Source organism: Pieris napi, chromosome Z, assembly GCF_905475465.1.
Source record: "Pieris napi chromosome Z, ilPieNapi1.2, whole genome shotgun sequence".
Classification (NCBI taxonomy): Eukaryota; Metazoa; Arthropoda; class Insecta; order Lepidoptera; family Pieridae; genus Pieris; species Pieris napi.
Window position 1 is genome coordinate 12,686,337 of NC_062259.1, and position 23,477 is coordinate 12,709,813.

The following is a 23,477-nucleotide window of genomic DNA, read 5'->3' on the forward strand; positions in this document are numbered from 1 at the left end:
ATGTATGAATATTTTCCATATGGACAAAGGAAAGTTAGAAACTTAATTAATTGCATTTGAAACTCTTTCAGTCTCGCTCAGAGTGTTCATTATTAATTCACAAGTGAGTATGAAGGCGCACGTTACGACAGTTATCCTCCATTAGTAGTTAATGACTAAATTGAGAGTATAGTGTATTATTAGCATGGTAGAGATCGGATAGCGATAAGGTCGCCTGTTGCACTCAGCTACTTTAACGTTTATTGTTTATGTGTGCAATTGAGTGTGAATTTCCTTAATAATAAGTCTGGCTGAGTGGCAACGACATTTCTGCAATTCAAAACAAAAAGTACGTCGTGTGATTCACCCGTATTCGTCCAAAGTGCATTGCAGCCGCGTTTTGAAACGATTTCCATTCCATTATCTAAGGTTAAATGTTTTGGACGCGGGGTCGTTAACCTTAACGATTTATCTTTAACTTTTACGATTGACGTATGGTTGCACGTATATAACACATGTTCGGTTTATCGGTTTTTGTGCAGTGTGATATGGAAGATAACAATCATAACTGGATCGCACTGGTTGAGTTGAGAACATGGATTGCCTATGGGTAAAGGAATCGTGCAGCTTTGGGTTTAGGTTTGAGGCAAAATCAAAACGGCGCCACTGGTAGTACAAAATATTGTCTATTTTTAGACGGAGTGATTTTTTTAATGATTCGGAAGTACAGAACGCTATGCAAAATCCATAAATCGAGCCATTGCCAAATAAAAATAAATATAATAGCTACTATTTATAGTCTGTTGCTGGTACATGTTACAACTCAACAAAATTAAGTAAACCATTAAATATTAACGAAGTTCTTTTATCAATTCTGCGCTGTGTTCATTATTTTAACTTTGTTCAGCATTTACTCCCTGGCGAATTTGGCTAGTATGACTGACGACTGTGTTAGCGCGTTTCAGGGTATCGTCATCCACGTCATCCGTCACCATAATCCACCATGTGAGATACTAATCTTAATCCAAATGTTGTAACAAGTGTGCCAAGAACCAGTCGATGGATTGTAATGGCCATCTCTCGACAAAACTGGATTGTCTCCGTAGGGTTTGGTTATTGGGATGCAGATAGGAGATCGATCGTCTGTCACGGTCTGATTGAAAACAATCTGAGATTGTGGATTAATTATTGGGTTCGGGCGTTAGTGATTCGTAGGCAGAGATTGTTCCAGTCGCTACAAATTTTACCCTTAATGAACATCCCTGGTCTTCAATTATTAATTGAAAAATTAATCGAGTTCTGCGTTCTTCTGTCAAAGCCATTCAAATAGAAAAATGCCTTCAATATTCAGAAGGATTTACTTCAAGATAACTAAAAATTTCCTTAATTAATAATGCTGAAATTGAATAACACTGATTCAATTTATACCTACCTACCATCTCATTAGTCTTATCACATTTAATTACAAGTTAATGGTATTCTAACGGTTCTTACGGTTTAAAGAATGTTAGTTTTTGTAGACCCTTAACCAGTTTTCAAAACGACTTAACTGTCCGACTGTATTTGAAGTATGTTGATTTGTAATAACATAACATTCTTATCTCCCATTTGATCTATTACGAGGTATCTTTCATTAAACTATATTATCATTATAAGAACATAAAATTTAAATATATCTCTCTTAAACTAAAATTTTAACCTCTTAAACTTGCAGTAAAATTGTATGTATACTGTGATGAAAGAGTTTTTTGTGAAAACGCTGAAACTGGATTGATGCTTTTATGAATAAGGGAAGAGTTCATGTGGCTAATCCTAAAAGCTACCGGTTACAATTTATAAAGGGAAAAATCTGTTTATCTAGAGACCAACCAGATTTTATAAATAGTAATCAAAATGTTAATTCATCTAACTGCTAATGGTTTTTAACAGACATTAAACTGTAGATAACTTTAAGCTTAAGTTAACTAAATTCGTAAGTATTTTGAATTACCGTGACAAGCTTTTGATGCTTTGTAATAAAGAATATTAACAAACATTTGGAATTTTCAGACCTTATCAATAGGCGTTATCGTAAGACATGAAAGGGATCCGGAATAGTAATAGTAGATTCATCACAAACAGTCTCTTTTCTTAGGTTCGATGCCCTCTGCATACCTTAGAAATTCGACCGTGCCCGCCATGTACGGTTTAAGCAGTCGCCCGGTACCGCACAAGCCTCCCAAAGGCAGAGAATAAATTTATAGAAATAAACTTGCGTTCCGACTGGGAATCGAACCCGATACCCCTCACCTAGCGGACGCATGATAAGAAGATAATATGAGGCCTTTTGGGACCATACTGCTTTTTTTTTTTTTTTTTTTTTTTTATACGAGGTGAAAATGCGCTTACGCAGGCCCGCATCAAGGATGTCGAGCTTGACGCGGGGACTGTGGGGCTGGGTCTACACTCAAAACCCTCTGCTATTCAGAGGGGTAGCGAGACCCACTAAAAACACCTCAGCCCTTCACATGCCCTTAATATGGGCCCTCGGGGTTCGCTAGGCATTCTACCCAAGGAAGGGGACCATACTGCTAAATTATCCCTGAGTAACTTATTCTGCACCTATAACCAAAATATTCATCAAATGCGAAGAACAGAACACTGGTAATAGATTTAAACGTTTTTAAATCATTTTAAACGAAAATGGAAAATGGGACGGGCATCCTACTTGTGTGGACACGTTTGCCCCGTCTCACCTCCTTCAGACGAACTAAAAAGTTAGGTCGGCCGCAGAGCAGACAGAAAATAATAAACGACACAAATATAAGTCTTTCCTCCAACTTCGATTTTGTTCCCTTTGGAGTAGAGACTCTTGGGGGTTCAAGTGCACAGGCAGGTTATTAAAGATTTAAGTTGGCGCCTAGTAGATAGTACCGGTGACCCCAGAGCTGGTGCTTTCCTCGCTCAACGAATAAGTATCGCAATACAGCGAGGAAATACTGCCAGCGTTAAAGGTACTCTGCCACAGGGACCAAACTTTTTAAATTTGTTTTGATTTTCTTTTTAATAATTTTTATTATTACTTTGTAGGTTAAGAAAATTGTAAATACTGTATATTTCATACAATAAAATTTTAAGACATTTTAAACGAAATCTATTTACTATGTTTCTTTTAAGTGCGTATTAAGATAAGAGCGGTGTGAGATCAAAGCATAACAATTTCATTAAGAATTAATGAAGACTACAATTTTTATCGGAGTTTGCGTCAGTTTTATTTGGGTCAGTAGCGTGTTTAGATAATATTATATTGACGTTTGACTCCGATAAAAATTACCCTTGTGATAAAGGATGTTTGTATGATCCATTGATATCATTTATCAATATTGATTATGGGGTGTTTACTTTTAAATAACCCTATAAGTAATATTAGAACGCATTCAATAGATCGAAGAAATACGAGTAATTAATATAGTATAATTATGTTAATGTGCTTTTAGATATATATCGTGATCGTAGAACAATGTCGGATTTGAAAAAAGAACCACTTTTTGCCATATTTGGATACTACATCGACTAAATATTACGGCTACATCAAAAAAAATCAAATAATCAGTCGGTAAAGTGACGGATTTGATGGCAGCATGTGATTTTTCTAGAAGACTGTGTATTGTGTAATCTAATGTTATTATTTTTATTTTGTGTAAAAAAAACCCTTTTGTTTGCTTGTAAGCCAATTTTTATAATAACAGAATATGAATTAAAATAGTTACGACAAAAACAAACATGATATATTATTTTGAAATGGCTGCCCTGTAAAGTTTACTATTTGTCAGATCCGTCACTATTCTACGACTATGACGATATGTGCAAGGAAATATTGTTTTGGTATAATCTGTATTATTCTCGTCTATAGCGAGCAGATGGTTCATTGCACGTCACGGACCGACTCACCACGTCACTTTAACAAGTTGCCCCGGTGCAGTTGATAAATTTATTCCCCAACAATAAAAATCTAATCTAAGTCAAGAATGAATAAAGATCTAAAAAAATCTTCTCTTATGATCATATTTGGAATCAAATGGATAAATGTACTTCCCCTAAATAAAAAACAAACAATATGAATCATTAATTTTTATCATCAAAATGATGCCAACGAGGAATTTGTGTTTTAATGTTTATGTACATTATCATATGCTTTTAGTCCTCATAATATATAAAGTAATCAAATACAATTAGTTTAAACGCATTTTAGTGAAAATGTATTCGATATAGAGTATTTTGGGATGGTCCTAAATTAAATAATTCTATAAAAAGCGAAAGACAAATTGGTACAAACAATATTTCTTTGTTAGGATATTATATGCTATCACAAATTATGTTATCATACGTTAAGTATATAATATGCACGACAAGGGACAATAAACCGAGATAACCTAGTTAATTGGAATTTATAAAACAATGCTATATATATAGAATTAAAACATAATTTATAGTTAAGATCTTTTTTTACACAATGCTACAATACTATCTTTAAAATACGAAGTCTTCGAAATATTTCAAAACAAAAAATATTTCCTTTTTTTATGTAATAAGAGGCAACCGATGCACACTGCCATTCCTAAAAGGCTCTCAAGTGCGTTGCCGGCCTTTTAAGAATGGATGAGCTATTTTCTTATTTATTAACATCGAGACGTACCAATTACGATTTTGAATATTTAATAATTATGGGGAAAATAATTTTTATTTTTTTCTAAATTAAATAAAGAAGTTAATGTCATAGAATTATTATTAATTCTATTGTATACATGTGATTCGTATGAAACCAGGCGATAATTGAATTTAATTTTTTTCTAGAAAAAACTACTTAAAACTTCCCAAGTATAGGACCTTTTGACCCATCAGTCATCACAAACGCGGGCAATGTTACCGGCCCATTTATATCTATCTATATTCAAATACAATTATATATTTCAATTGAAATAGTGGATAACGATATGTACATCAGGCCATAGTATTATGTTCTGTGGTTTGAGAATGGCCCTTCACAGTCTTAAGCAATGTACCATCGACCTTATTTGTATTGTTATTATAATCAGATACTCAGGTAATAATACTGCGTCATGCCTCATGACGTCAAGTATTTTTATAACAAAATATATTGCGTGTTATAAAATTGAGTTTTGTTCTAGAGTTGTTATTGTTCATCGCATAAAGCAAGTCGAGTTATTTTAAAAAGAACCTTAAATTCATGTATTCATGTAATTCATACAATTGTTTTTATACAAAACAAGCCCGAGACTATTAAAAAACTCGATGTGCGATGTAGAACAGGAGAAAGCGTCCTTTTAAACCGACCGTAAAATTTCCGATGGACTGTAATTCTATGTGTGTGTGTTTAGTTTTTATACACAAAGACACTCTGCATGTGCATCTATCGTTTTATATACACATCGTCATATAACATTAAAACACAAACATATTATATAGTAGTTCCTGAAATTTGCGCGTGCAAACACTTTAGCTTTATGTTAAGATATTAGATAATAAGAGATATTTAGATAATAGCAGGCCCAGTAGAAGTAGGTACAGAGGATGGGAATAGGAAGAACTTCAACGTACTGTTGACTGTATAATTAATATAACATAGCAATAATAGCACAAAATAAATTATAAGAAATTAATTTAAAAAAAAAAGGATTTTTCGTACGTGTAAGCGGCCCCATAACCGGACGATACCCTTGTCTCAATAATATTGTTAAAGATAATAAAGCTAAATGTGAATCTACGCAGAAACGAGGTTCATTGCGATGTGAATAATATTATAATTCTTTTGGCGCGAGTCAACGGTCGATCACCTTGACATAATAACACACTGTAAACGACCTCAGATCACAAAGAAATTTCCGTACAAGGAATGTTCTTTGTTTGTTTTCGATAATAATACTATGTATTTCAATAAAACATTTTTAAATTAAAAAGTACTTTTATTTGTTTTAGTAAATGAAGACCTGGATTGGTCACTGGTCAATTTTATATATTTTTGGGTTTTCAGCTGAACAATTATAGTTTAGAAGTTTAAATCATCCATTCGTAAGTAATAATAGGTGGAAAATACGTGGATTGCAGCGGCCTATGGAATTTGCATCTGATGATTAGTGCGTCGTTGGCTCTTGACGAAACAGAGACAGTCATAGGAGACGTAAATTAATAAAAAAATAATTAAGTAATTTTATAGAAAAATATAACCTAAGTATAAAACGATTAATTAGGTAAAACGAGTTTTGTATTTTGGTAATATTAAATAATTTACGGTTTTTGTATGTTCAAAATTCAATAAATCAAAAATCATTTAATCATATAGGTACACAGTACACTTATGACTCGTCAGTAAAGAAATACACATTAATGCTTCTAATTTTACATTTAGTGCCAGTTCTCAAATCAAGGGCGTAGAACGGAATGTTGAATTTAACACAACTCTACAAAATTGTTCTGACATATTTTTACTAAAATCAAAAGAAAAAAAGTTATTAAGCAAAAAAGTAAATTTTGAATCTTATCCTTATAACTTTTTGAATTTTGGATTTATGAAAAAAAAGTCTAAAGAATGTCTTTACAAATGAACAATTTAAACAGTAGTACAGTTTATGAAAACCTTTTCCTTGTTCCAATTACGTAACCTACAATTTAAGTAATTTACAAAAGAATCATAACGTTAAGTATACGCTGCACTTAGTAATTGTGAAATATTTATTGTTGCTATAATTAACTACATGTAGGGTAATTTATTATATACTGTTAATATAGGTTAATAACATTTCATATATAGGTTACAAGACAGTTAGTGTCATAATGTTATAAAGAAGTAATAAAAAGGTAAAAATATGAATAATTCCAAGTCCCTATCTCAAAGTGCCTTAAACACATTAACCTAAATTTAAGAAGAGAATTGACTGTCAGGCACAAACGGCTGAGCGCTTTAAAGAAATATTATCAAGAAATACAGTAATATTATATTAATATACTTTTATGCCCTCTGATATTAAGTCATACTGACAATACAAAGGAAACTATACAATAACGACGTGAGAATAATCACAAAGTAAATCAGTAATTTAATCAAATATATCAACGAACTGTATAATATCAAAACTGTCAAATAAACCAATTTAATTAAGGTCGTAATAAATGTTTACGATTTTGACCTCTTTATTGGTTTAAATATATATGAGGAAAACTTCTAAAGAGAATTGCGCTAAAAAACCAAGGATTTATATTAACCTTAAAATTATACAATTTCGTATGAAATGTTGTTAACATAACAATATTTCATATGAAATTGTATAATATATAATTAGTTTAAACGCAATATTATAAAGTATTTTCTTTAAACTAAACGAAACCGTACCTATCTAAAATATATTTGTCAAAATTTGGGTAGAATCTTAGGTTATGCCAGATATGGTGACTGTGTCCTATTGCGCAAATGTATAAAATAGTAATAAATACCATAGTCAGAAATAAAAAATAAAAAATTTATTCTTCCCATCTCTCTAAGGTAATTACGGAATGTCATAAGGTGGAGATATGTAATTAGTACTGATTTTATTTTATTGTCATCATAATTTACTTTCTGTTAAAATACTGCAAATCTTCCTAAAATTTAATAAATAAATAAATGATTGTTGGACGAAAAGTCCACAAGTACCCTTATTTAATAATTTATTATTATAAATATACGAAGTAAGCTATATATTATTGACCGACATAAGTAATATTTAGGAATGTAGATTTTTGTACAGTTTGGAGTAAATTAGAGCGTACCACTTAATAAAAAACAAAGGGAAAATTACAGCCTTCGGAAACTTGTACATTGAGTGTAAGTGTTCAATATTTTTAAAAGTACAATATAAACAATGCACTAAAAGTTATAGCAAATAATACAATTCATGCGGTAAGAACCTATGATAATAATAGAACTGAAATGCCGGGTAGTTATCTATCCATAATCTCTTATAAGTACAGCTTTGATAACAAAATTGAGATAGGCCAGGTAATATTCGACCTTACATGTGGTAAATGTTCGTTCAAATAAAACCGATTACTAAATCCACATATTCGGTCACGCAATGGTTATTATAGAACGCTTCGATCCAATAAGTTGAAGCTTAATTTATTCTAAAATCTTTATATGACAAAATGAATTTAATTGATCTATTGTATCTTTCGACATGGATTTTAAGTTTGTACACTTACTTTTGTGTTGTAACCGTGTTAAACATATAAAAGTTACTTCCGTTCGTACCGTTTATTTAATTCTCCATTACAGTTTTTTTTTCAATTCCGATTAGATTCCCTGATTCAAGTTTTAGATTTGACAAGTTAAAGATTTGTATTTTTATTGATTTCGTAATCCTACAGCTAACATAAGCTACGTATATAAAAAAAAATATACTAAAGATATATCCAAAGATGGAATACATAATATTTACAAAAAGTTTCAAAAAGAAAAAATTATTCAATACATTTAACTAAGTAATACCTAATTCGGCTGTGTTGTGTGATGGAGTAAAAGTTAGGATTAAGCGCCATTTTTTATTTATTTATTCTTAATACTTCTTTTGAGCGTATTAGACGAAAGCTTAAACAGGTCAAGTCTTAAATAATTAAATATCGGTCATTATATCCAGGGTGCGCCATACAAAACTGAAGTTTTTGTATAGTTGGCGTTGACGCAAGAAACAATATATTCAAAATAAAATGCACTGGCATTTATAGTGATAAGGGTAGTCCCCTGATCGATCCGGTATACATTATATGGCAGGTTTTCTGAGTAAAAAGGTTTCTATAAAGATAATAATGCTTATCTGAAGTTTAAATAACCTAAACCGGTAATCAAAAGTTATAAAGTGCCTTCACGTGAAAGTATAATGATTGTCAGGTGCTAACAGCATGTTCATATAAAATTATCTCCATTAAATATTGCCGATATAAAGAGATTATATTTTAGTTAGGAATTGTGCACTTTTATCTTGTATCTTGATTTAAGATAAGCCATCATATATCAAAATTGATGACGGTAATGATAATATAGTAATATAAAATACAATAAATTTATTTTTAAATTTGTAATCATGTACGGGTTGCTAAGCTGAAGCGTGAATTTTTTTATACATGTAAAGTGAAGAAATTATATATTAAACAACAAATCTACACCATGTGAGACAAAAGGCTAAACACATACAGAGCGGTAATATCGCCGGTTTCTATTATTCGCACAGTGCGCAAAATATTACTCGTATAGGACGGTAGATGAAAAAACCTATTTATAAAAATAAAAATTAAGCACTCTTTGATATAAACAGTTTTTAACTTTAAAGTTTTAGACTCGAAATGGTGTGAAGATTTTATCTATTTTATTTTTTAAGTCATAAAGTGTTTTTTGTCTACCCTCCTGTAGTGTATGATATCAAGATTATCTCTGGACTCATACTAAACACAGAAAATCGTATCTAATCACTATTGTGTAATGCTTTTAAATTTTATATAAATATTTTCTTTTCGTTTTATAAATTTACTCTACTAACAATATATATGGACTTATAATGCTCTGAATTAAATGATTTTTAATTTATAAATGCAAAACTATATTTCCGAGAATCAAAATCTATTGTACTAAGTGTTGGATGGGCTCCTGCTAAAAGTTGTATCGTATATCTAATGTACCTATCGGCCCCATTTGACTAGACATATAGCTATAAGAGGACTAGGTACATACAAATAAAAAATGTGCGAGTAACGGTTTTTTTTCCTTGGGCTTATCAAACAGAAAATGCTACTGAATTTCGATATCAGTATTTAGTTAGGTGACGAGCAAGGCCGTTTTTGTTGGCATTACAATAACGCTCTTTCGCGTCTTACAATTGCAATCTATAAACTACTATTAGTTTGCCAAGAAAAACAATATACTCAAATTTTACACTAATAAAATTGATTTTACGTATATTGTGATGTATTTCCATAATTACAGTAATAAGGTGAATAAGGAGGCGAAAAGTTGTTTTTTGTTTGTAACATATTCTCGTGGATACGGTGTACCCTAGTGGATATACTGAAATCCCGGAATGAGTAGTCGGCGCTGGCTGAAGTCGGTACAGCTACAGTACGGTAGACAAGCTAGACAATGGAAGCCATTTCCTTGGAAGCAGCAGATATCAAAATGCATTTCTACCTCTTTCGCATTTTATTTATGTGCAATTTTTTTATAACAAAGTGCAAAGTAATACGAGTATATCTCTCGTAATGATAATAAAGGCATTTTTATCCGTATTTTTCTGTTTGTATAATTTACACGCGTTAAATGTAAAACTAATATTGGCATTGTTTGCTTGTGTTTTATTTAATGATACAACTGAAGTAATTTTTATTATCTCCTTAACAAATTCTTGTAAATAATGTACTGTTACATACGTAATACGTTATAATGAAGAATTATAAATTTCAAATTAAAAAAGATGCAATACGAATATTTATTACAAACTTTTAATGTCATAATTAATAGTAATATAAAATTACATGTGAATAATATATTATTTATGTAGAATAATATATATTTAGAATATTATTTTATCGAATATTACATCTTTATGTTTTTATTATTATTCGAATTACTTTCAAGTAAGTAATGTTGTGTGTGACAAACTGTATAAAGCTGTATTGTATGATAAAAATAAACGTTTCATTTTTATATCATCAACGTTGGAATACCACGATAATTAACTTACTAGAGTAGAAAAACTTTGTTAGGAAAGTTTTTTAACACGATATTATTTACATAACTCAATTATTGCTCATTAAAAAGATTTAAAGTCTTTTGAATTGCCTTATTGCCACCATCTAGTGCTGCAGAGTTGGTAGTTTCACTATCCGCATAGTGTAAGAGTAGACAAAATACAATTTTACAAGAAGCTTTATCAGAAACTGATGAATGTTGAAGTAGTAATGTAACTAGAGAATGTAGAGGATTATAATACAGTGGCGCTACAAACCTAACGAGTCCTGGCTTTAAATTGATATTGTTTCTTTTTAAAGACGGTATAGTGTTGTGAGAAAAACTGTGCCCAGCTATGATTAGAACTCATGTTGATTTATATTATTTTTGTTTTTTCAACTGTTTCCAACTCGTCCGAGTGTATGAGTGCGTGTGTGAGTGAATCAGTAAGTGTGTCGGTGCATGTGTGTGAGTGAATGAAATGTGTAACTACATATTAGGGAACGTACCCATACAACGTGACCCGTTTAGGGGGAAGCGGAGAGTTTAAAATACTACGGTCAGTCACAGGAGCGGGGGGTGGCTCAGGTTTTTGTCACGTAGTCGATTTTACTGAGAGAAATCTCGTATTTTTCTACGTATATTCGAATATAGAGCGCAGTGTTTAGCGCTTTGTAAACTTACAGTTGCGCTGACGCACATATGAAGAAGAGTAAGATAAAGACGAGTATGAGAATTTTTTTTTTTAATTTCTGCCATGAGAGTGAGTGAATGAACTACATATCGGTCTCAGGAGCATCTTTGGAGATTTCTACACTGCGTCATAAGGTGTCGTAATAAGCCAGTCCTTTAATCGTATTTTTAGATTGTGGACGGTGAGCGGGTACATATTATTATAGTTAATCTATTATAGATATAGTCTGCCTGCATATTGCGTCTGGCAAAGTCACTCCATACGGTCAGACCGACGATGATTATAGATGAAACGTTAAGAATAAAATGTTTACTTTTAAATGTAGATTACAATTTAATTTATTGTTACACACACCACAAACCACCTTCGTGCACGTCACTAAATGTATTATTATTTATTTTTGTGATAATACGTTAATGTGTTTTCTTTTAAAGGTATCTTGTTTGCGTGTCAATCGTATACTTGTGAAAATTTACTAGATATTGTTACCTTATCTAGATTAACGTTTGTTATATTAACACTCATGAAGCATACAATTGTCCATTTAAAATATTCAACATTGTATCTGTTTTATATATACACTAATTATATATAGCATGCGTCATCCGTTCTGATTATATGTCTAAATATATGTTTTAATTGTAAAAAATCTAGCCGACAACGCTGTGGCTTGCGTGTTTAACCAGAGAGTTTGATTTCCGGAGAAACAATTGTTTCGGATCGTCACAGTGGAAGAGACAAACTCCGCATTAGAGTGCTACGGGACGAATCAATAATTTAAAACTTTAAACAATGCGTTTAAATAAAGCAACATAATTTAAACGAATAAACGGATACGCTATTTATAGATCCAACTTAAAAATTTACATATTTCTTAAATACTAATAAAAGCCAAAAGTTGATAACTTGATTGAAACGGGAAGCTTGATTTCACGATTAGTATGTGTACAAGGTATATAATCTTTATATATATAAATTACGTGTCACGTTGTTTGTCCGCTATGGACTCCTAAACTACCGAACCGATTTCATTCAAATTTGCACATCGTGTGTAGTTTGATCCAACTTAAAAGATAGGATAGCTTAAATCTCAATTTATACCCGCAATATTATTTTATTGTAAAATATTTGTTTATTATTTGATACAATTCTAACAGATGGCGCTTAAAAGTACTAACGTTTAACATAAGGTAGATAACCTTTCACATAAGTTCTCCTACCGTTTCCCTTGAATAGTTTACTACTATGTATTATATCAAAAACCTTAGCCACAGCAACGCTTGGCCGGTCTGCTAGTATATATATATATATATATATATATATAATATTATTCAAATCTTTCACTTTGCCCACTCCTTAATGCGGCTTATATGAAATATTTAATTGTAAATGTAATCTTTAAATTTAAGGTTTTAAGGTAATTGTTAAGGTTTTATATCGAAGGTTGTTAAAAAACACCTTAGTACATAAAACAGTGACGCAACCGCTAAGTACGCACTTGCGTATGAGTACTTTACGTATACTTATTTCAATAATAAGAAATATATAAGATTACAAAAGTGAAGTGTTAGACATATACATGAATGTACAAAGACATAAAATTTATAAAATGTTTATGGGGCCAATAGAACCAAAACCTTTGATAACTTTAATTATATTTTCAAATTGAAATAGATGACACTAGTGTATAAAACAGAACAATCGTTTATTCAAATTTAACAACAAGTAGATAAACGATCTCGGTTTATCTCGGCATTTGTGCTCGAATATACTAGCATAGTATTCAGGAAAAACATTACAAAATTACTATTCTATCGTAGTATTTTATACCATATTTTTGGTATAAAAAATCTATAAAATGTATATAAAGGTTGAAAAAATCTCAAAAAAATAAGTCAAGTCCAATTTATTTCAAAACAGAAATCAACGTGGATAAAATTAAAACGCTTGTCAACTGCGGATTCACAGTATTGAAACAATGGTAACCTACTTATTAACTAATTGCCTTGGTAATAAATTTATCAAACGGTCTTTGGTCACATTAATTAAATATCATTAGAGCTAAATCATTAAGTAACAATTAAATAGCGCTAGAATTTATTTACTTTTAGTAATATACGTTAAACAAAATTTTTATCTACCAGCGTGAGATATCTTTTAGTTATTACTATTTAATAATCTATTATTTAATTCGTTTAGTAGATTATTCTGTATCTAATAAAAAATACCGTTGCGACAGTGACGTCAAAGACTCCTAAGGGCATAACCAGGAGGAGAGTGACCCAGAATCATAATTAAGTAGGGATCGTGTAGAAACCAACAGTACTAGCAAATATAAAAAGCGGATCAAGTTTAACAAGTAGCGTACTCGAGGGAAACCAGTCGGTTTTCTCGGCAGGTTGTTAAATGACGACACAAGCAACACCTAAAGTTTAAACAATATTATATCGTGGACCTGGGAGACTTTAAAAGTTCGCTTAGCAAAAAGTTTATAACGCGGGAGCATTCGATGGATCACGACCGGGTGTATGATGCAATTCGCAATGCAACCGCACGAAAATACCGATTGACACGAGTATTGGGTTAATTCCACAATCGAATCCCCCTCGCGCGCAACTCTAAATAAAACTTAATATTTACAGTACCTTGATAAATCCAAAGTCACGCGCGAAACGTGCTTGCCGTAACGAATGAAGCACAAATAAAACCGCCTCGGGCGAAATTTACAGATTGACTGATGGCTGAACGGCGTGCGTGTTGTTTATATGCGCGCGCATCTTCGCGCCTGCGTGGTGGGAGATTTACAGTGATCCACCCAGGTGTAGAAGCGAAATTTCCGTTCGTCGTACGGATGCAAAACGCTGATGGGTGCCACTGTACCACCGTAACGTACGTCAACATCCGTCGTATCATTAACTGTTCAGCCAAATTGGAATAGGGTGTTAAATAGACGTCAATAGATACGGTGTTCTGCTGGGGTCGATACTAATATAGAGGTGAGCTGAAATTTATAAACATTTTTCAGTGTGTTTATATGGTGCAGAATTTAGAATGGCATTCGAAAAAGTAGTAGTAGTAGTAGTAGTAAAGAGTCCTAACATATATGTTGTCTTTACCCTCTAATTTTGCTTTCTTAACTTCTAAATTACTTTTTCATGTATAAAAACCTATACATTTTTATACTTATCGTAATTTGACGTAGACATAACACGGACTTCATTTGACGCATTTTCTACTATGATTAAGTATAAACTGATTAGCTAAAACGTATCTTATAACGAATGAAACTTAAAACAAAGAAATTGTAAAAAGTAAGGTATTTACATTTATTCTAAATGTTAAAAAAATAGAGGATGGTATTATAATTTGCTAAAATTTCTACTGTAATAAACCAAGCCTTATTGTTACATCCGTGTTGGCCTAATGGTTTCAACGTGCGACTCATTCCTGGGATCGTAGGTTAGATCACCGGCTGTGATCTCGACTTTCGTACGGCTACGGAAAACATTGTGAGGAAACCGGCATGTCATAGACCAAAAAAATCTACAGTGTGTCAGGCACAGAAGGTCCCAAATCTCAAAGGTTGTAGAGCCGTTGGTATATGGTATATTATTGTTTGATAAAAGCACATATAAAACTCGCAAAAAATAATTTATTTCAAGATTCTTGTAATTTAATTGTAAAAAACTGCCTTTGTTGCTCTTCGTTGTGCTTTTAGTAATTTCATTTAATTCCATTATGGGCTACCTCGCAAGCGGTTAAGTAATTTGCAAAAGCCATTTACTAATTAATTGCAGTGTATACATTTAAGCAACCTATATTTAGAATATATTCAGTCACGACTTAGTGCTTACTGGATACGCGTTGGTATCTTTGATTCTACTTAATTATTGTTTCTTCCAAATTAAGAAGAAGAAAAAACGTTACTGGAGATCAAACTTATTTAAAAACAGAGGCGTATGTGGTGGTTTGTCATTGATAGCAACTTTGAAAAACCAAATGATTACTGGACAGTATAAAAACTTTGTACGCATGTCTCCGATCGCTTTTGAAGAACTGTTGAATTTATTTGCTCTGGATGAGCTGGGTTCCACAACACTTCCTCTTTTCTTCCATTTTATAGAAAAATACAGAAATTTTTCTTTGTTCCACTCCATGTTTGATTGGTTGATCGATTTACGTGTGATTACTTGCGACGCGCGTGCGCTCGGGACGACTTTTGACAAAGAGCGTACTGACCGAACCGCGTAACACTCAAAGGATTCGCCAAAAAACCGACTGCCGGGTGGAGCACTCAAAGCGAGCAACGAGCGGCTCGTTGCTCGCTGGTTTCCCCGTAACACGACGTACTGACTGCACGAATGCTCGCTGTGTAACATTACATTACATGTTACATTACACCTCGTAACGTTGGTCAGTTCCCACCTTTATGGGCTACCTCGCAAGCGGTTAAGTAATTTGCAAAAGCCATTTACTAATTAATTGCAGCGCATACATTTAAGCAACCTATATTTAGAATATATCTAGTCACGACTTAGTGCTTACTAGAGATGTTATGGATATGATATTTCGGATCTGGATCTGGATATAGGAATAAAATTAAATCGGTTTCGGATACGGTAATGGATATGTAATTATTTCGGATTATCCGTTAGTATAAGATATAGGATAGTTTCGGTTACGGTTATTAGATTGAAGTAAAATGTAAACACAAATAGTATGTAATAATTTAGTTTTATATATAGGTTTTATCTAGACTAGGTTATCAGTTCGTATTATAATCGGTCATATAGGTAAGTAATTATTATAAAACTCCTCAGTTTTATCTATTAAAATAAAAGTGCAATAAATTTAATAGCTTTACAAAAACATTAAGCTTGATAGATTGCACATATTAACTTATAACCTATGTATAACATATTAAATGTTTTCTTTTTAATTTTTTTTGTGAGTAATGAAACCATTACGGTTACGGAGCATCCCTACATTACATAACATCCCTAGTGCTTACTATCGCATGTACGTCAAATTCTATACATTTTGGAGACAGGGGAGTCAAAATCAAAATATCGTTTATATATCTACTGTACTATATAAAACAACTCCATAACCTTCTATAATATTTTTAATATATGTAGATACATTTTACTATGATTTTACAACAATCGTTGTTGCTTAATGTGTAAGCTCAAAGATATCAAAATATTAAATTCGACAATCTAAAATCTCTGGATATCAATTGAAGTGTCAAACAGTTCAATCGATTTAAGGATTTTAATATGTATACCGACCGAAATCTGCGCAGCCTCGCAGTGCACGAACGATTCAAAGGTTTAATTAAATGGAAATAAAATATATATTGCGTCGGGAATCAGGACCAAGCTACCAAGCTTCGAAATATAGTAATGTTATAAAAAATAAGGATATAATAAGTATCTTCTCCTGCATAATAACATATAACCGCCATATATTGTAACAGTTTTGCTTAAATGTCTTTAAAATAAACACATTGTAAGTAAAATTCGAAATTCCACCAATATCGTCTTGACGTCAGTCGTTCCACAACTGAGAATTTTTAAGGCAGTTTTTGCCGCGCACCACCAATATGTGGAACCAGCTGCCCACTGAAGTATTTACGAACCAATTCAACTTAGGGTTCATGGCATACAACTCTTGCAAATACGTAGTAAATAACGAATAGGAGTATGCCTGAAAATCGATGTATGATACAAGACTGATCAATGATAATCCTGCCTATAAAGAAAACAAAAACAGTTGAAATAATTCTAGGGCAAGAGTTGTAAAATTTATGGAAGTTTTTAAACCTGCAGGGTCATTTTAATTCATATAACTAATTCATACAATTGAAGCCGTTAAATATCCCGTATTTTTAACATTTTACACAATTTCCTTTCGTGACATAAACGTTTAAATAGTCTTAATTAATGGCAATTACGTGCTCACCATGGCTTAGATACTCGTGCGCAGTTAATTCAATAACTGAGTAAATGGGTTCGATTACTGGATACTTATTTTACTTTACACAAACGTTTAAAGCGGTAATAAATAATAATAATAATTAGGTGTTTTTTGCCTCTTCGCAAGTTTCCATAAGTATTGGCTACCTTCAGAAATCAGTCTAAATACCATTTAACAAATGAACTATCTCATATCTCTTTGACAAACAGAGAAGAAAGAGTGTATTTAAAATTATGGACCTTGGTTAGTAGAAGATTGTTTTTGTTTTGTTTTGATTTTTCGAATATTATTTTTAGCGTTTTTGTTACAGTTAAGCTCAAGTTTGTTTCAGTCATGCTTCGATAATTATTGTGAATCCTCCTTTAAGAATCAAATAGTGTTTTATTAACAGTGTTATATTATAGTTATTAATGTTAATGTTAGTTATATTATTATATTGCTAGTGGTACATAACTTTGTTCCGAATTAGTTAATTAATTAGCGTATTTTTAAATGTATTTTAAATAGCATTATAATAATGACAAAAATACGTGATTTAACATGTCTACACAATTATGATCCAATGTATCTACATTACTACAATAAAAACAATTCGCATATATATATATTTACACATAGATTAAGGAATTTTTCAAATATCCGATAACAAACCTTAATTTATCGTGGTTGGTTACAAGATCTTAAACTTATCAGTGAACAACAATACACATGAGCTGAAAGCGTGGTGTTTGGTACAACCTTTTATATACGTCAAGATGATCTATATATATAAAAAGAAAATGGTGTTCGTTTGAGGCTCTTTCACGCTTAAACCACTGATCGTATCGACATGAAACTACCACCATTCGATGCGAAATTTTTCATTTTTTTCAATTTAATTCCAACGTTCCTTCATTTTTTTATTTCTGTTTTACTTTTATGAAAATTTTTCCCGCTAATAAAAACAAAAGAGGCTTCCTAGAACCGCAAAACGTCAACATCTGTTAAAAACTCGATTTTCGAAATATTTCAATTTTCTTAGCGGGAAGTTAAAAAGAAGAATAATAAAAATATGAAAAAAAATAAAATAATGAAACATAAAATTTATTTTAATTCGTCCAGCAAAGCGGGCGCGAAACGGCTAGTATATATATAAAAGAAAACAGTTGGACAATAATTAAGCAACGTAAAAATAACATTCTTTGAATCTACAACTAAAAACCTTAAAAAATATAACATATTTACTAATATATATCATAAAAAGGAGTCCCTTTAGGCAAGGTTCTACTTAGAAGAGCGTACGCTTTAAGAAAAGAGCGTACCAAGTCTTGGGAGTGTCCTTGGGGAACTGTGTTACTTGACATCAGATGAGCCTCATGTGACAGTACAAGTACAACCTTTTGAGGTCTGGGCTCCAGATTTCTGTATCTGTTTAATGATCATTTGTCAATCTAATAGGCAAGTAGGTGATCAGCCTTCTGTGCCTGACACACGCCGTCGACTTTTTGGGTCTAAGGCAAGCCGGTTTCCTCACGATGTTTTCCTTCACCGTACGAGCGAGTGTTAAATGCGCAAATAGAAAAGAAGGCCACTGGTGCACAGCCGGGGATCAAACATACGACCTCAGGGATGAGAGTCGCACGCTGAAGCTACTAGGCCAACACTGCTCTAATCAATAAAATGCAGTGGTAATATCTTAATTATTATGATAGACATATGTCCTTATATGATGACTAACATACAAATATGTTCCAACTTTTATTTTTTTACTTCATTAGTCCCATTCGCCATGCACGAGGTTTATGTTTTTTCATTATTTAATGGTACTATCAGCAACAATGCTTATGCATTTATTTCGTATTTTTCGTTCAGTAAAATATAGTTTTCTGTGCCTGACATATGCCTATTACTCAGTAAGACATGCAGGTTTCCTCAGGATACTTCATTTTAGCCCATGTTTCACACTTAATGCACATTGAAAATTGATTTAGTTTACTAACTTCCTAATTTTCTGACGGTACCTACTACATATTCAAAGATGTATTCGTTTTCTTTCAGTGAAACAAAATGTATGCATAATTATTTTTAGAATGAGCAACTCAATGTTGCTGGTAAATTTGTATGTTTAAATTGTTATTCATTACAACGAACTATTAAGACGAGGTAAAAATATAATTTAATGAAAATGTTACTAGTAATCTTCAATTTAGGAAAACATGGGATATACATTTAATTAATTGCACACCATTTAAAAATCAAACAACATGCTTTATTTATTCAAGTTTACCACATCATACATAATACTGAATCTACATATAGGATATATGTTACAAGCTCTTTTATCAAAAATATATAAAAATTAATAAAAATACCGGCAGAAAAGCGGATTAGGTATACGATAGGCACTTAACAATGCTTTCTTTAAAATTGACCAGCCCATTACCTGAACTCCTAGGTAGGTTTTTGCAGACGGAATTTTGAAAATTCTGCTGATTTTAACAATGCTTTGTACTTAATATAATATTAAACAGTTTAATATAAATAACTTCTATTGAAGCAACTACGTTGGGATAGATTGGTCATATTCAATCAAAATTATAAGATGCAAAACAACATTCATTCAGATTATGTGAAATGAACATATTTTTAATATTTTTAAATCCGTGAAAAACTCTCGATTCGAATTTCACACTTCACTTAGGTTAATTGGCCGTAGATGCATCGAATCTGACTGAGTGTGTATGCAAGTATTTTTAATCAAAATTTACACATCACATTGGAATTAATTAATCTAGAATTAAAATAAGTCAAATAGCTGTTATTTATTTATTTATTTATTTGCTTAATGATATTCCTACAGCTACTTACAAGTACTATACAATATTCAAAAAATTACACTATACACAAGAGCCAAAAATGGAATACACATTTAAACATACACAAAACACAGTTACACCTATACAAATACAAAAAATCCAAAAAAAAATTACAAAGAATATATGTATGTATGTAAATTCTAAATTCTACGATTCACAGTTCATTACAACATATTTATTATAAAGAAGGAATAACAAAGCCATTCTATCTAATAAAAGATACTAGATTTTTTATAGTTATAATTTACTACAATTTTCTTTGTTAGACACAAACAAAAGACACTTATTAGTTTTGTGTGATTTTGCCAAAATCATTTATAAAGTATTAGTGTCGAAAATGTAATTCATATATATTGACACATATTTAGCATATATATGTGAGATCACGAAGTTTAAATTGTACCGGCATCTAATTGTCTGCCAAATAGCATACCAACTGTAACCGGATAAAGCGAACTACATAGTAACTTACACGAGGGGAGAGCGTGATACGTATCACTGTGAGATAGTTTTTTTTGAAGTTCAAGTATAAAGCAATTAATTAGGCATTTAAAACTTAATTATCTTTTGGCATATAAATTTCCTTTACGAATATATATTTATTACATTTACTTCGGGCTCCGGTCATTTACAGTAGTAGGTAAAAAATCTAAAAAATTACGGGGCATCATAAAGTGAAATGACTATCAAATTTCTAAGGGAATTGGCATCATAAAATGAAGTGGTCACTGGTGGTTTGAATATTGTTTTAAGCAATTAAATTAAGAGTATTGTGTTTGCCCCACGTCATCGATTTTTAGATCTAGTGCATGTTCATCAGAACAAGAAGGCATAAAAATATAAATCCATTTGTACAAAACCGAAGACCGAATGAACTCATTCTCAACCTCAAGGTTTTTCGCGCGTTTAACAAGAGTAACTTATCATAGGTGAAAAAGCATTAAGTATTCTTTTGGGTTTTCTTGATCAGGGTGGTCACGTGAATCACGTGAAACCGATCAGGCCATAATTATAAAGGCTGAATGGTGAATAACAGGAACAAGCCATGGCTAAGCAAAAAGCGACCTAGGTACACTCCGACCAGGCCAAGTCTTGTTGGTGATAGAACATAAAAAAAATCCCCCAGATGTTATTGTAAAAAAACGTGTATGTACTTATAACGCGTTAGAAGTTATTCTTCTGAGGCGTAACAAGAGAAAAATTACAAGACGGTAACAGAATATGCTCACAATAAAATATCATTGAGTTTTGTCGTTGAACCAATTTTGATGAGCTGGAACTAATTTGAAATTCAAAACACGAGCGCCACATTCGTTATCCTGTCAAGCAGCAATCATCTGTTGTGAATGTTCTTGGCTAGCACACGTCGTACGTGGTCGGTTTATTTATTTAAAAACTTACCAGTTCCCGCTACATCATTTTCTTATATAGTTATTTAACCGGATTCGGAGACGATTGCCCTATTATCAGGCTCGAGAAAAGAACCAACCAATTTTTATACCCACCGTACTCACCAGCTTTCTGACATTCCATGGGAGGCGGTATAACTCATCAGGTTTTTCCGTTGCCCTTTGTTCTATGAAAAGGCTACTCATAACAGTAGATAAGCGACGTCTTCCTTCAATATACGATGATTTCTGCACTTAACCATCACCACAATCTGCAGATTGCATTTAGATGCCTTCTATTCCAAGATAAAACTGTCTTATTTTCTCACTCATACCTAGCTCAATCACATAAAAATGCAAAATCTTTAGATAATGTCAATCTTTCTGGAATCGTCTAAAAGTATTAGGCAGGTTCTGTCGTAATCGCTATTTTTCATCCATGTGTACCATGTCACTGACATCATCAGATGATGATCCTATACATGTAGACGTTTTATGTGACTCTAAAAGTTATCCCTTAACACCAAAGTAATGCATTGAATATAGTAAGGAAAAATAGGGATGAGAAACCTACCTTGTTGAATCTTTTCAGCCTGAAGGTCAAACGCTATTTCATAACTGCAAACATTATTTCTGGAATTTTTATTTGGATAAGAGCAGTGATGGCCAAGTGACTTCAGCGTGCGACTCTCATACCTGAGGTCGTAGGTTCGATCCCCGGGTGTTCACCAATGGACTTTCTTTCTATGTGCGCATTTAACAGCTAAAACGGTGAAGGAAAACATCGTGAGGAAACCGACATGTCTTAGACCCAAAAAATCGACGGCGTGTGTCAGGCACTGGAGGCTGATCACCCACTTGCCTTGCCTTTTAAAATACAGCTCAGGGACACACACGATATCTTTACATCAAAGTTTTCAATATCCTTTTGCCAAAACGAATATAACTTTGGTTTTCGCCATCGAGGTGTGGTTGGAGTTAATAAACAGCTTGGCAGAAATTAATTGGACTGACTTTTATTATTTATTTTAATAAGGGTAAGGACTGCATAATACTGTGTCCATTATAGCTTTAATATCAAACAATGGCGCTGATAGCCTTTACTCCTAGTTAATGTAAGATACATTTGTACCAAGAATTGATAAAACACACTACCTTTTATCAGCCTTATCTTGAGCATATTGAGGGCGACATAGACTTCTAAACATCTGTACATTACAGTCATGCGTTGCCACATCAGTAGTCCTAGTTTATTGCAAACAGGATGTGTTTTGAACATTGGTGAACTTTAATTTAAAAAACGAAATTCCAAACAAATGAATACCGATTATAAATCATCTGTGGCATAAGCTCAACGCAAAAGTTGGTTTCAGGCTCGGAGCTCCTTTCCCGGTGATTAAGCAAAAATTAAACAGACGCACAAATATTTCTTAATTGTACTGTATTTGTACTATTACATCGTTCAATTAGTTAAATGCTTTAATTTGTCAATGATGATGACAAGTCACGAGGTCTTGGTTTCAAAATTTTCCTTAATACTTGCTTCTTCATTATTTGTGTTAAGATTTAGATACACTTAACATCCGAAAACTTTTAGAATTACAGAAACACGAATAAGTCCATAAGACAACTCATTTTATCCGTTAAATAGGTTTTTTTTTAAATAGGGGACATACGGGCAAGAGACCAGCCTTGCGATTCTGTAACTCACTTTTCGAAAAGTGAGTTACAGAATCACAAGGCTGATGTTAAGTGATACCGGCGGCTCAATGCCAGAAGGCTTGCATTGTCAGCCTTTAATGAATTGGTACTTTTTTTTGAAGAAATAGTAT

At 32.3% G+C, this 23,477-nt stretch overlaps 2 protein-coding genes across 2 annotated transcripts in view; one reads left to right on the top strand and one right to left on the bottom strand.

Moving 5' to 3' along the window:
- LOC125062537 (glutamine synthetase 2 cytoplasmic-like) overlaps positions 1 to 14,218 on the bottom strand; it is a 30,794-nt gene extending 16,576 nt beyond the window's left edge. The window contains exon 1 of the mRNA XM_047668541.1: positions 14,069 to 14,218. The gene's annotated coding sequence lies outside the window, so the exon portion shown is untranslated. The remainder of the gene's footprint in view (positions 1 to 14,068) is intronic.
- Positions 14,219 to 14,300: 82 nt separating this feature from the next.
- Positions 14,301 to 23,477, top strand: part of LOC125062536 — a 47,067-nt gene continuing 37,890 nt past the window's right edge. Inside the window, exon 1 of the mRNA XM_047668535.1 lies at positions 14,301 to 14,419. The gene's annotated coding sequence lies outside the window, so the exon portion shown is untranslated. The remainder of the gene's footprint in view (positions 14,420 to 23,477) is intronic.